The 14,768-nt window shown below is 44.7% G+C and overlaps 1 protein-coding gene across 6 annotated transcripts in view; it reads left to right on the top strand.

The window, feature by feature from the left end:
* The first annotated feature begins 2,148 nt into the window (after window positions 1–2,148).
* GARRE1 (granule associated Rac and RHOG effector 1) overlaps window positions 2,149–14,768 on the top strand; it is a 102,147-nt gene continuing 89,527 nt past the window's right edge. For 2 of the 6 annotated variants that reach the window (XM_066242124.1, XM_066242121.1), the window contains exon 1: window positions 2,173–2,196. The gene's annotated coding sequence lies outside the window, so the exon portion shown is untranslated. Of the gene's footprint in view, window positions 2,197–10,914; window positions 10,946–14,768 lie in introns of those variants that run through there. The other 4 variants (XM_066242120.1, XM_066242123.1, XM_066242126.1 and 1 more) reach the window with 4 other exon arrangements.

The following is a 14,768-nucleotide window of genomic DNA, read 5'->3' as shown; positions in this document are numbered from 1 at the left end:
TTGGCCCGGGCGCTGAGGATGGCTCCATGGCCTCTGCCTCAGGTGCTAAAATGGCTCTGGTCACAACAGAGCGACGCCTCACATGGGCAGAGCATCACTCCCTGGTGGGAATGCTGAGTGGATCCCAGTCGGGCACATGCGGGAGTCTGTCTGACTGCCTCCCCATTTCCAACTTCAGAAAAATACAAAACCCCCCACAAAACTATGAACAAATCCCTATGCACACTGCACATATCTTATTTTAAAGTAAAAAAACAAAATGGGAACAAATACAATATTTAAAATAAAGAATAAGTAAATTTAAATCAACAAACTGACCAGTATTTCAATGGGAACTATGCTCCTCTCACTGACCACCAATGAAAGAGGTGCCCCTTCAGGAAGTGCGGCAGGGCCAGATAAATGGCCTCAGGGGGCCACAATGCGGCCCACAGGCCAGGCCGTAGTTTGGGGACCCCTGCTCTAAACTAACTGATCTAACTAGCCAGGGCAATATTGTACTTCCTTTATACCACATTCACACAGCAGTGAATGGCCTTCTCCCCATCTCTACCATTCCAAATGTGATCTTCAGGGGCTTCCCAACACTGCGAGTGTCACCACTACAATGGCTGGTTCCAGAAACCCAGGAGAGATTTAGGATTCCCCCCTCCCTGACCCTCCTCATCTATTTAATTACTGACTTTATTCCCCATTGCCTCTACCACAGTGATTGGCTTTCAAAGTGAAGTTTACATACCCACTAAATGTAAGAAGGCAATCTACTGGGAAAGAGGAAGATACTAATAGAACTCTTACATATGCTTTTTAAAAATCTTTTAAAATTCTTTTTATGTATGTTTTATAATGTAAATAGTGTATTATTAGCACATACATATAATTTATTTAAAAAAAACTAGGTGCTAGTCAAACTTTTATCTGATGAATGTTCAAGAACAAAATAATTAAAATGTGGAAGTTCTGGTTTAGAACTTCATTTTGCTTAAAAAATTTTTTTTTTTTAGTGAGAAATATCAATTTGTTGTTCCACTTATTTATGCATTCACTGGTTGATTCTCGTCCTGACCAGGGATTGAACCCACAACCTTGGCATCTTAGGATGACTTTCTAACCAACTGAGTGAGCTACTGGGTCAGGGCTTTGGAGATTCTGGTCTAAATCAGGATCACCTTTTGATTGGACAATAGAAATAGCCTCCTTGGCCCTGGCTGTGTCGCTCAGTTGGTGTGTGACTGGCTTATTTCACTTATTTATGTCTTCATGATTTATTCATTTGTAGCATATGTCAGAATGCCTTTCCCTTTTAAGGCTTGTAATATACCATACTTTGTTTATCCATTCATCCATCCGTGGACACTTGGGGTGCTTCTAACTTTTTCATTACAAATAATGCTATGAACATGGGCATACAAATCTACATCCACTCTTGCCCCCACAATATAGCCCAGGCAATCTCTTTAAACCACAAATATAGTAGAATCACCCCTGCTTAAAACTCAGTTTTCCAGTGCTTTCAGGTAAGACCTCACCACCCTAGTTTCTTAAATACAAAGCTCTTAAAGACACCTGTTGTTTCTCCTGATGAAATGTCCTTTCCTCTCAGCTTCTCCCAAGTTTTTTCTTCTTCCCTTTGGGACCTCAACTCTTGCTCATTTCCTGGGCAAAGAATTTCCAGATTACCAGCCTTCACTAGGTCAGGGGACACCCTCCCTGTTCCAATTTCCCCTCCTACCACTTGTCACAGTTGGCACTATATCATCATGCGTATTTGTGACACTATTTCTTCCACCACCAGAGAATAAACCTAGGAGGCTGAGGGCTTTATACCGTCCTACAGGGTCTGTCAGGGCCTGGCATCTAGTAAGCGCTCAATAGTTCAGTAATCGATTTCAATAATGTGAGGACGCCCCTGACCCCTCCCACCCAGAGGCCAAACCACAGTGGAGGATTAGGGTGGCCCTACAGCCTCCGAGCCTCATTTTTGCCCTAGCTGTCCCACATGAAGGTCCTCGGTCCCAAGGGAAGGAGGTTTGGGGCTGCCTCCGCCTGGCTCACACAAGGAGAGTTCTCCTCCGAGCGGCTGGGTCAGCAGCCACACCGGCGTCCGCCGGGACGGGGGCGGGGTCATCTCGAAACGTCACTTCCGGTGTACACAGCCGGTGCGGGCGGTGCGCAGGGGGCCGGGGCGCGTCGCAGGTGAGGAGCGGGTGAGAGCAGGCATTGCCTGGCGTGGGCGGGAGGGGCTGGGGGCTGGCTTTTGCCGGTGGGTCTTGGCTGGGGCTGGAAACTAGACGAGCTCGCAGGGCGCCGCTCCGCTGGGGGCCGCAGGGCGCAGAGCTGTAGGCTCCCGCCCCTTGCCCGTCCGCTGTGGAGGACGCCGGGCTCTGGGGGTGCTGGCCGGCGGACGGAAGCCCAGAGGGGCCTCCTGGCTCGTGCCCCGGCAGGGGGGAGCGGCGGGCACCCTGGGGGCGCGGGGCTGGCGGGTGCGTGGGGGAAGCGCTCCCTCAGACCCGCGCGGAGACCGGCTCCCGGAAGCCTTCGGAGCGGTCGGCGGAGGGACGGCGGCCTGTGGGAGGCCGGGGTCCGCCGGGACTGGCTGGGGACGTGGCCCTCACGCCGCCCCGCGGCGGCCCGGCCGGTTGCGCACACCTTCCCGGCGATGCCGGGCCGCCGCAGTAGACGATTTTCCGTCCCTGCCGAGCCCGCTGGCGCAGTCGGGCTGGGGGAGGATCCGCGGGGACCCCTGGAGGGCTGGGGCTGAGGAGGATGGAGGACCCGCGCGCGGCGGCGAGCGCAGGGTCAGGGGTGTGTCTTCCTGCCCCGCGCGAGGCGAGGAATGAAGCATGCCTGCTTGGCGTGATAAGAATTTTGTTTATAGTCCTTAAAAAAATCTACCAGATAAACACTCGGCTTGGGAGGGGGCAATTTGAAAATAGCTCGTTCCCGCCCCTCACCTCCATTATAAAAGCTATTCATTCTCTCCTCACATACAAAACAACCCAAAAAAGTGTTGTGACAATACTTTTTAAAATGACAGTCATCTGCCAAATAACCATTGCGAACATTTTGGAGATATCAGTAAATACAAGCAGACAGGTATTGTCATTTTTTATGGACTTACTAGTATACCATTGTATATCCTAAATTTAGCCAGGTCCTACCGATAAACATTTAGATCGTTTCCAGTTCGTCACAAGATAAACTCTTTTACCAAAAGGATTTTTTTCTGATTGTTGTTTGAAGATAAATTTACAAATGAGGGAAATGTAACAATTACTTTAAAATTTTTTCCCCATTGTTGGCCCTGGCCGGTTGGCTCAGTGGTAGAGCGTTGGCCTGGCGTGCAGGAGTCCCAGGTTCGATTCCCGGCCAGGGCACACAGGAGAAGCGCCCATCTGCTTCTCCACCCCTCCCCCTCTCCTTCCTCTCTGTCTCTCTCTTCCCCTCCTGCAGCCAAGGCTCCATTGGAGCAAAGTTGACCCGGGCACTGAGGATGGCTCCGTGGTCTCTGCCTCAGGCGCTGGAGTGGCTCTGGTCGCAACAGACCAACGCCTCAGGTGGGCAGAGCATCGCCTCCTGGTGGGCATGCCGGGTGGATCCCGGTTGGGCGCATGCGGGAGTCTGTCTGACTGCCTCCCTATTTCCAACTTCAGAAAAATACAAAAAAAATAAATAAATTTTTTTCCCATTGTTGATGTTTGAAAAATTCTCCATCCTAATGTTTAAATATTCCATCGATGTTTCCTTCTGATTTCATGGGTTGTTTTTTTTTCTGTTTACTTTTAGCTATTTATTATACATAAAATTAGGTTTTGGATTAAGATATGAAATATATATTTTTTCAGAATGGGTTAGTTGTCCTAATATAATTGAAAACTTATAACTGCCATTTTATCACATTTTAGACCTAAAGTTCTCAGTGTTTGCAAAAGGTTTCCTTACAAGTTTGTATTTAGATTTGTGTGTGCTGTTTTTAAATTCCATTCACAGTAATTTTTAAAATTATGTTCCTTTACAAGTCCAGGAAATAATGTCATGTTGAGATTTTTTCTCTTTCAAAGTAAAAAAGTTTAGTTTACTGTTGTTTTATTTGCTTTCTTGCTGACAAGATAATAAACCATATGAAGAGTTCAGGTTTGTTGTGGCAACTTTTCAGTCTGGCATTTGAGATTCTAATCTTCCTCTATTTTTGCACACGAATACGTAGGTTAGCATTGGAGACCAAGATAGAAAAGTTCTCAGATTCCCTTGGCAAGCCTAGATTTTTCAATCTAAAATTATCTCTGGATTTTTGGAAGACAGCATGTTTTAAGCATCCTCTTAAAAAAATTTTAAAACAAATTGCATATGATTCTGTTGAAATTTTTACTAAGTGTTTATCCTGTTGAAAACCTGGAGTTTAAAACACCTGCTTTATGTTAAATAGGTCTTCCAAGTCAATAGGAAAATAACTGTATCTGAGAGTTAGTAGGCTGGGGCATCAGATGGGTTGGGTGTCCACTCTCTCCCTTTCCCTCTGTGACTTTGTTCTTAGTGGAAAATGATGACCTTCCTTGGCAGACAGAACTGTTGGCTTGAACAAGGAATTGCTTTATTTTGGAGCTGCAGAAATGCCATTTTCTCTTAGTATAAGTTTGCTGAGAACCTGAATGTGTCAAGGGTTGTGCTTCGAATGTCTCTACTGAAACTGCCCTCTTGAGGGACCCCTGATTGATAGATGCAGTGGGTGCTGCTTACTCATTTCCCTTGACCTTGACCATAAATACTTGGCATGGTGAGCCATGCTTTCTTGCTGTTGTGAATTTCCTCTTGTTTGGCCTTCTTGACTTAGAGCTGTTGTGGTCATTTTCCTAACTTTGTGCCTGTGCTTTTCCACTTGTCTCTGCTGCTTCTCTTCTACCCACATCTGCCTGGGCATATTTTCTAACGCCTAGCTTCAGGCCTCTACCCCTGTCCCCAATACATGTTTCTTCCCACTCATTTGGTATGTGATTTCTATGTAGAGATGCATGTCACCCCTCACCCTGCCTCAGTAACCCATTCAGTAACTCCAGATCAGTCTTTGCTGCAAGTGATTTCTTTCTCTTTCTCTTACTGACCCTGGACATTTTCCTGAGGTCATGCTTTCTTTAGGTGATGGAGCCCTTCAGTGCTTCTCAAGGTGGCCTGTCCTTCAGGACACTAAGGTTCTTTATTTTTTAAGGTGTTTTTTCTTTTTTAATTTTTATTTTCTTGGTTTTAGAGAGAGAGGAAGGGAGAGAAAGAGAGACAGAAACATATATGCCCTGATTGGGGATTAAACCTGCAGCCTTTGTCTATCAGGACACTTGAACCAACTGAGCTGTCTGGCCAGTGCTCTAAGGTTGTGGTTGATATATCACGTCTCTTATTCCTCTTTGATTTGGGTTATATTTGCCTATGCCTTCTATCCCTACAACTTGATTTCAACTTTGTACCTTTGCTTAGGGACTTTAGACATAATCTGGTTTCACCTTCGATGAGAAAGATGAAATCTAGTGAATTTTGCCTGACTTGTGGTAGCGCAGTGGATAAAACGTCAACCTGGAATGCAGAGGTCGTCAGTTTAAGACCCTGGGCTTGCCCGGTCAAGGCATGTACAAGAAGCAAGGTGATGCTTCCTGTCCCCCACCCATCCTTTCTCACTTTTCCTCTTCTCTCTCTAAAATCAATAAATGAAAAAAAATTTTTTTTTGTATTTTTCTGAAGTGAGAAGCAGGGAGGCAGAAAGACAGACTCCCGCGTACACCCCACCAGGATCCACCTGGCATGCCCACTAGGGGGCGATGCTCCATTGCAACCAGAGTCATTCTAGTGCCTGAGGCGGAGGCCATGAAGCCATCCTCAGCACCCAGGCCAACATTTGCTCCAGTGTAGCCTTGGCTGTGGGAGAGGAAAAGAGAGACAGAGAGGAAGGAGAGGAGGAGGGGTGGAGAAGCGGATGGGCGCTTCTCCTGTGTGCCGACTGGGAATCGAACCCAGAACTTCCACACACCGGGCCAATGCTCTACTGCTGAGCTAGCCAGCCAGGTCCAATAAATGAAATCTTTTTTTGTGTGTTTTTTTTTTTGTATTTTTCTGAAGTTGGAAATAGGGAGGCAGTCAGACAGACTCCCGCATGTGCCCGACCGGGATCCACCGGCATACCCACCAGGGGGTGATGCTCTGCCCATCTGGGGCATTGCTCTGTCGCAACCAGAGCCATTCTAGCACCTGAGGCAGAGGCCACAGAGCCATCCTCAGCGCCTGGGCTAACTTTGCTCCAATGGAGCCTTGGCTGCGGGAGGGAAAGAGAGAGACAGAGAGGAAGGAGAGGGGGAGGGGTGAAGCAGATGGGCGCTTCTCCTGTGTGCCCTGGCCGGGAATCGAACCCGGGACTCCTGCACGCCAGGCCAACGCTCTACCACTGAGCCAACCGGCCAGGGCCAATAAATGAAATCTTAAAAGAAAAAAGGAAAAAATATCTAGTGAATTCAGTCAGCATGTATTTATGAAGTTTTTGCAGTGTAGACCAGTTACTGTACTGGAAGATTGAAACACAGAGCCACAAGGCACAGCCTGGAAAAGAAAACCGAATAAGCGATTGCCATAGAGCATGATAAGTGCCCAGAGAAGCAGGAGATACATATAAGCTTGACCAGGTTTTAAAGATCTTGTCTGTTTCATTCCCTGCTGTTATCTCCAGGGCCTAGAACATTGTGAACACTAGAACAATGTTCTGGGAAACAATTAAGTTTTTGTTAAATCAGTGAATCAGTGATCATCTAAGAATGGAATCAGAATACATGGTATAACAAAGCTTCTCTCTATAGGAAAAATATAAGCCAAGAGACATTTTGTAAATGTACTTTGGAGAATTTCAGGGAAAATTTTTTTTTTTAAAATTTTTTTTTTTTTTATTTATTCATTTTTAGAGAGAGGGAGAGACAGAGAGAGAGAGAGAGAGAGAAAGAAGGGGGGAGGAGCTAGAAGCATCAACTCCCATATGTGCCTTGACCAGGCAAACCCAGGGTTTTGAACTGGCGACCTCAGCATTTCCATGTCGACGCTTTTATCCACTGCGCCACCACAGGTCAGGCTCAGGGAAAACTTTTAAGTTCAACCGAAATGACCCAGTTTTAACCCCAGGAAAGCATGATTGGAATGTGTTTGTAGCCTGAATGCTTAAACTTAATTTTATTTTTTATTTTTATTTTTTAAAAAATTTTTTTTATTTATTCATTTTAGAGAGGAGAGAGAGAGGGAGAGAGAGAGAGAGAGAGAGAGAGAAAGAGAGAGAGAGAGAAGGGGGGAGGAGCTGGAAGCATCAACTCCCATATGTGCCTTGACCAGTCAAGCCCAGGGTTTCGAACCGGCGACCTCAGCATTCCAGGTCGAGGCTTTATCCACTGCGCCACCACAGGTCAGGCTTAAACTTAATTTTATATCCTCAAAAGAAAGACCGCATTTCTAAAAGCAGGGGGTTAGGATGTATCTATGGAAGGTGGAGTGGTGGGTCCACGTGAGGAGTTGAGTGATGTGTCTGTAGCACTGTGTGGAGGCTGTGAGCAGAGGAGCTGTATGCAGTTCCCCACTGGGTCTCTGTACTACCCGTGGGAGCATCCCTATGGATACCTTTAGTCAGGAGGATCTTTCCTTTGCTTTCCTACCATGTTCCTAACACCCCCTGATTAGAACATGGCTTCACATGAAGATTTCTTGCCAGAGAGAGCATGTGAGAGTTTTGCCTCCAGACTGGATCAGATTCTTGTCTTGGGCTGCTGGCTAATCTTGCTGTTTCCTTATCTATAGAATGGGGTAATAGTAAACCTTCATTTTTGCTACCTTGGCACCTGCTAAGTACTTAGTATTAGCTCTCACTAGTATTTATAAACTTAGTAACTGGCTTTCTGGTTAATACATCAGTTGTCTTTGAGCTTAGATAGCCTGAATCAGTGCCTCTTAAACCTGGGTACACTAGCAAAGCTGAGCACTAGAAGGTAGAAGTCATGACAGATAGGCTCTTTCCAAACTGCTCATCTGGAGAATCCAGCTGCATTTGTCAGGGAAGAGGTTCCTGGAGAAGGTTGTACTTGAGCTGAGTACTATGGGAAAAAGTTTGTGAATCCAGCACCACAGTAAGGGGAATAGATAGGGCAATGACCAGTACAAAAGTGTAGATGTGAGCAAGCATGAGATATGTGAGCTGCAGGAGATTTAGGGTAAAGGGTAGCCAGGTATGAGTAGAGGGAAATGAGATTGCAGAGGAAAGTAGGGCCAGCTCCTGAAGAAATACTAACAGTATCTACCTTAACTAGGTACTAACAATGCCTCAGACGCAATATTAATCTCTTAGACTCACTGTGCTGGTCAGGTTTTGTGCGTAAGAGCTTTGTGTATATTACTTTAGTCCTTGTAACAATTCTATGTTGTAGAAACCTTTTATTAGTATTGTAAGTGACATGTTGACTATCACTTGATAGGGCTGTCTTGATTCAGCATGCACATTTTTAAAAAAGATTTTATTTATTGATTTTATAGAGATAGGGGTAGGGGGAAGCAAGAAGTATCAACTCATAGCTGTTTCTCTTTAGCTGTTCATTGGTTGCTTGTTGTATGTGCCTTGACCAGGCAAGCCCAGGGTTTCAAACCAGCGATCTCAGCATTCCAGGTTGACGCTCTATCCACACTGCCATCACAGGTCAGGCCCTCATGCACATTTCTGAAAGGCTAACCCTTGATATCTTGTACATTTAAAAGCTCTTTGTGACTCCTGTTTCCTGATGAAGCCTAGGTCCACCAAGATCCTCTGACTTTATAAACTGTCTTGGGAAAAAATGAAAATATGTGTATCTTAAAATTGAATAAAACAGCATGGGTGCATATAAGCATCAAGTTCAGAGAAATATTCAGTGAAAAAGGTAAGATCCATAACAATATGTATATATGCCCATTTATATAAAAGAGGGAGGGAGGCCTGAAATAGGTTGCTAAATGGAAAATTTTCTAGAATAGTAGAAAAGAAACAGTGCTTGTCTTTCAAATAAGGCCACAGAAAGCTAGGCAGTTAGACTTACTAGCTTTTCTTGTGTACTTTTATATAGTATGAATTTTTCACTCTGTTTCAAATCGTATTTCAGTTAAAAACTAATCAAAATAGCCTGACCTGTGGTGGTGCTGTAGATAGGGCATCGACCTGGAGACTGAGGTTGCCAGTTCGAGGCCTGGTGCTTGCCTGGTCAAGGTACATAGGAGAGGCAACTATGAGTTGATGCTTCCTGCCCCTCCCTTCCCCTTGCCTCTCTCTCTTCTCTGTAAAATAAATAAATAAAATCTCTTAAATAATTAATAAAAGTAAAAAGTTAAATGTCTGCTGTGTAGATAGCAGTCATTTAGAGAGAGAATGTAGTATAGAGGTTAAGAGGAAGTACTCTATCCAGATTGCTTGGGTTTGAGTCCTGCCTCTGCCATTTACTAGTCACTAACCCCTGCCTCTTTATAACTTTTACCTCCTTTGACTCTGTCTGAAACAGTGGATCTTGAATAAGGGTAACTTCTAGAAAAAGTGCAAGAAGAGAAAAGGGCAAAAAGGGACTTATTCCAAGGGTGATGTGCATTCCAGATGGACTGAAGTGGTAGGAATGAGACAGGACAGAGCCTTGAGGGAGACTGAAATTGGGGTACGCTGTGCGCTCGCAGGTTATCGTTAATATGGTGGAGTTTTTCTTAGCATATATAAAATAATGATAGGATTTATAAACAATAATGATAACATCTTGAGCTTTGAAATGTGACTTTACCTTGATCTTTTAGGTGAGGTGTTTCTGTGTAATTTATTTAATGACCCCTTAATGCAGGACATGTAGGTTACTTTCAGGTTAATGCTTATGGATAATGCTGCTAGTGAGCATCCTGGATGCAGGCTTCCAAATTTCCTGAGTGTTTCTGGGATTCATTCTAGATGTTACTACTTTTTTTTCTTTCTTTTTTAACCCTTTTGACTGTGTTCCTTGTGTCTGGGCCACTGTCAGATACGCATTTTTTCAAACTGGTTGTTGCAAAGAATCATAATGGAAAATTTTTCTTATTAAAAATGATGTGGAGCCCTGGACGGTTGGCTCAGCAGTAGAGTATCAGTCTGCTGTGTGGAAGTTCTGGTTTTGATTCCCAGCCAGGGCACACAGGAGAAGCGCCCATCTGCTTCTCTACCTCTCCCCCTCTCCTTCCTCTCTGTCTCTCTCTTCCCCTCCTGCAGCCAAGGCTCTCATTGGAGCAAAGTTGGTCTGGGTGCTGAGGCTGGCTCCACGGCTTCCACCTGAGGTGCTAGAATGGCTCCAGCCACAATGGAGCAACACCCCAGATGGGCAGAGCATCGCCCCTGGTGGGCATGCCGAGTGGATCCTGGTCGGGTGCATGTGGCAGTCTGTCTCTCTGCTTCCCCACTTCTCACTTCTGAAAAATACAAAAAAAAAAAAAAAAAGATTTGGGGATTAGGTGCTAGTGAGATGGTAATTACGACTGTGGAATTTGGGAATACGTGAGTCTCTCCCCACCCCACTCCCATGACCCAGAGATGGATGTGTGTGCCTGAGAACGGAGGCAGAGGAGAGCTGGCTTAGCTCCCAGACTTGAGCACTTGCTGCAGGCTGTGGTAACCCAGGCAGGGGGAGAGGTGAGAGTGGTCCATCCACCAGCTCTGCGCCTGGGGCTTGAGGTAGCAGAGGATGCATATACCGCATCCTTGTACTTAAGTAATTTTGTAATGCAAGGTGATCCTGCCCTCAGTAGTGTCCATGTTCTTCTAGCCTGGAGCTGGCTGAAAGAGGAAGGACTAGTGGGCAGGGAAGTGGGAGGAGCTGTGACCTCCTTCCTCTCTGCAGGACACAGGGCAGCGCTCCTTTTAGTTTGTTTCCAGGAATTTGGGAGTTGAGGCCAGAGCTGCAGGGAGGTAAGATTTTTAAAAATTGTAACTGTGCACTAGTTTGGGGGAGAGGGAGAGTTTATTTATTTATTTTACTAATGGTAGGTCAGAATGAAGAATTTCAGTAGAAGGTAAGATGCTGCCCTCTGACTGTGTAGTTCCTGGCCTCTTCAGAGTGGTAGCTTCCATTTATTGAATGAGACTCGGTATATGCCGAATATTGTTTTTTATAGGTTTAATTCTCAGCACAGTACTGAAGAAATTGAGGCACAAGAGTTCAGGTAACTTAGCTAAGGTCATCATTTAGTAAGTGCCATTCAACTGATAATTACTGAGAGAGGAATTCTTATCTAGGTCAGTCTGACTCCCAAACCTATAACCTAACTACTGCACTTTGGCAGTGCCTGTTTCCATTAAATCTCTGTATTGGAGCATCTTACCTACAAGGTAAGAAAGAACATGAGCATTTTCTCCTTTTTCTTCCATTAAGGCTTTAAGTAAGCTCGTAGGGAGCAAGACTTCGTCTGTTTCATTCATCACTGCATCCCAGAGCCTGGAGCAGTGCATGCACATAGTAGGACCTTAGTAAATGCTTAAGTCTGTGAAGGTTCATGGCCTAGATAAGTGACAGATTCCGGAAGCCAGTCGGGTTAGCCACTGCAGGACTGCTCTCTATCTAAGGTTGTCTTCCCTGCCTGTGGGAGGGTTGAGGAGGAGAGCCCTTGAATGTCCTCATTGCTAAATGTTTGACCTGCTGGAATGTTTGTGGGGAAGAATGAGCTCCCTAGCTCTCTGACCTGCTGTTCTATTTTAGAGATGGGAAGGCATGCTGAATGTATAAAATTGAAGTCAGTGTTCCCAACCTGGAGGGATCTGCTATAATTATCCATTGATAAAAAAATTTTTATGGGTGCCTTAAATTTTCAGAAGTGGTCCTGGATCTGAAGTGTAGTTATCTAAAATTTATATACCTCTTCTCCATGGTAAGACAATTTCCAAATTATAGTATGATTTACCCATTTGTATATAAGCCTCTTGATAAATATGTACTTGTTTTTCCCATTGAGGTTAATTTTGGATAGGTTCCACAGTGCAAGTTGTTAAGAATGAGTAACATTATAGAATTTTAAGTTTTCCTAAATACCTTTCAAATAGATACATTAGTTTTTACTAGTTCAGATTGCTTTTACAAATTTGGAAACTTTATATAACTGGGCTAAAACTAGGCTTAAACTGCACTGAGTGGATCAAGACCTTTTCATACTGTAGCACTGTAATAAAAATAAACTGCCGGTTTTTAATAGATGTGGATATTTTGGTGTTTTTTTTTTAACAAATTGGGTTTGAAAAATTATATCAGTGCTTTGTGGTTTTAAAAAGTAATTTACTTTAAAGTAGTTCTTTTTATGCCTTTATTTACACTTGAATTTCTATCAAGCAGCACAATTTGTTGTTGGTAAAGTTTTCATAGTGCTTCGGTGCATTTGATGTGAAAAAAATTTTTTTTTTTTAACAGAGACAGCGAGAGTCAGAGCGAGGGATAGATAGGGACAGACAGAAAGGAACGGAGAGAGATGAGAAGCATCAATCATCAGTTTTTCATTGTGGCACTTTAGTTGTTCATTGATTGCTTTCTCATATGTGCCTTGACAGTGGGGCTACAGCAGACCGAGTAACCTCTTGCTCAAGTCAGCGACCTTGGGTGCAAGCTGGTGAGCTTTTGCTCAAACCAGATGAGCCCGTGCTCAAGCTGGCGACCACCTTGGGGTCTCGAACCTGGGTCCTCCGCATCGCAGTCCGACGCTCTATCCACTGCGCCACCGCCTGGTCAGGCTGATGTGAAAACTTTTAATGGTCCAAAGCCATTTTATGTTTGAAGATTTTATCTATTGATTTTTTTGAGAGAGGCAGAGAAATGAGGGAGGAGGAGCGGGAAGCATAAAATCATAGTAGTTGCTTCTCATAATGGCCTTGACTGGGCAAGCCCAGGATTTTGAACCAGCGACCTCTGCATTCCAGGTCAATGCTTCATCCACTGTGCCACCACAGGTCAAGCAGGTCTAAAGCCATTTTAGTTTACAAATAAAAACTTCATTTTACCTTAGCATATTTTTTCAGAAGTTTAAGAGTCAACTTTGTTCATGTGTAGTTGTTGTTTATAGATCAGTCTTTTCTTAGCAAGGCTTCCCTCTGCCCCCCAGCCTGTCCCCATTTGTTTCTTTTGAAGATTTCTGTTTAGCAAGGGTTGTTTATTTTTTGTTGTTTTTTGTTTTTGTGACAAAGAGAGGGACAGACAGGCAGGAAGGGAGAGAGATGGGAAGCATCAGTTCTTTGTTGCAGCTCCTTAGTTGTTCACCGATTACTTTCTCATATGTGCTTTGACTGGGGGTGGGGGTACAGCAGAGTGAGTGGCCCCTCGCTCAATCCAGCGACTTTGGGCTTCAAGCCAGTGACGATGGAGTCCTATGATCTCATGCTCAAGCCAGCGATCCCTTGCTCAGCCAGTGACCCCATGCTCAACACGCTCAAGCTGGTAAACCCGTGTTCAAGCTGGATGAGCCCGCACTCAACCTGGCGACCTCAGGGTTTCGAACCTGGATCCTCTGCGTCCCAGTCCGATGCTCTATCCACTACACCATCGCCTCGTCAGGCTAACAAGGGTTTTTAGACTCTGTGTGTTTCTCTAATAAAATTCTTTCAAAAGTTCTAATACTTGTTTTTTGTGTGTGTGGGTTTTTTCTTTTTGTGACAAGGACAGAGAGACAGAGAGAGGGACAGATAGGGACAGACAGGAGAGGAGAGAGAGGAGAAGCATCAATTCTTCGTTGTGGCACCTTAGTTGTTAATTGATTGCTTTCTCATATGTGCCTTGACCGTGGGGCTACAGCAGACCGAGTGACCCCTTCCTCAAACCAGATGAGCCTGCACTCAAGTGGGCGACCTCGGGGTCTCGAACCTGGGTCCTCTGCGTCCCAGTCCGATGCTCTAGCCACTGCACCGCCGCCTGGTCAGGCACTTGTTTTGTTTTAATAGCAGCAGGCTTTGAGAATTAGTCTTTTGACTTCATAAGAAGACTAAATACAAGTCTTGGAATACAGTAAGTTGATCTGTTACCAGAAAATCAGACCTATAGCTAAGTCTGTTTTCAGCAGGGCCAAGTAATAATGGATTTTAAAATGTTTTTTTATTGGTTTTAAAGAGAGAAAAACATCTATTTGTTGTTTCACCTTATATGTTCTTTGGTTGATTTTTTAATTAATCAATTTATTGATTGATTTTAGAGAGAGAGAGACAGAAACATCAATCTGCTTTTGTATGTACCGTGACTGAGAAATCCCCAACCTGGAATGATGCTCTGACCAACTGAGCTATCTGCCCAGAGTTCATTGGTTGAGTTTCTCTCTTTCTTTCTTTTTTTTCTTTTCTTTTCTTCTCTTTTATTTTCTTTCCTTCCTTCCTTCCTTCCTTCCTTCCTTCCTTCCTTCCTTCCTTCCTTCCTTCCTTCCTTCCTTCCTTCCTCTCTTCCTCTTTTTCTTTCTTTCTTTTTTTTTTTTTTTTTGATAGAGACAGGAAGGGAGACAGAGGAAGGAGAGAGGGTGAGAAGCATCAACTCATAGTTGGTTCACTATAATTCATTGATTGCTTCTCCTGTATGCCTTGATAAGGTGTGGGGGGAAAGGGGCTCAACCCGAGCCAGTGACCTCTTGCTCAAGCCAGCGACCTGGGGCTTCAAGCCAGTGACCTTGGGATCATTTTGATGATCCCACGCTTAAGCTGGCATCCTTGGGATTTCAAACTGGGGACCTCAGTTTTCCAGGTTGACACTCTATTCACTGCTCTTCCACCGGTC

The sequence above is a fragment of the Saccopteryx bilineata genome, chromosome 9 (assembly GCF_036850765.1).
Source record: "Saccopteryx bilineata isolate mSacBil1 chromosome 9, mSacBil1_pri_phased_curated, whole genome shotgun sequence".
NCBI classification, from domain to species: domain Eukaryota; kingdom Metazoa; phylum Chordata; class Mammalia; order Chiroptera; family Emballonuridae; genus Saccopteryx; species Saccopteryx bilineata.
Note: the sequence above shows the minus strand (reverse complement) of the source record. Positions and strands in the feature narration are given on the sequence as shown.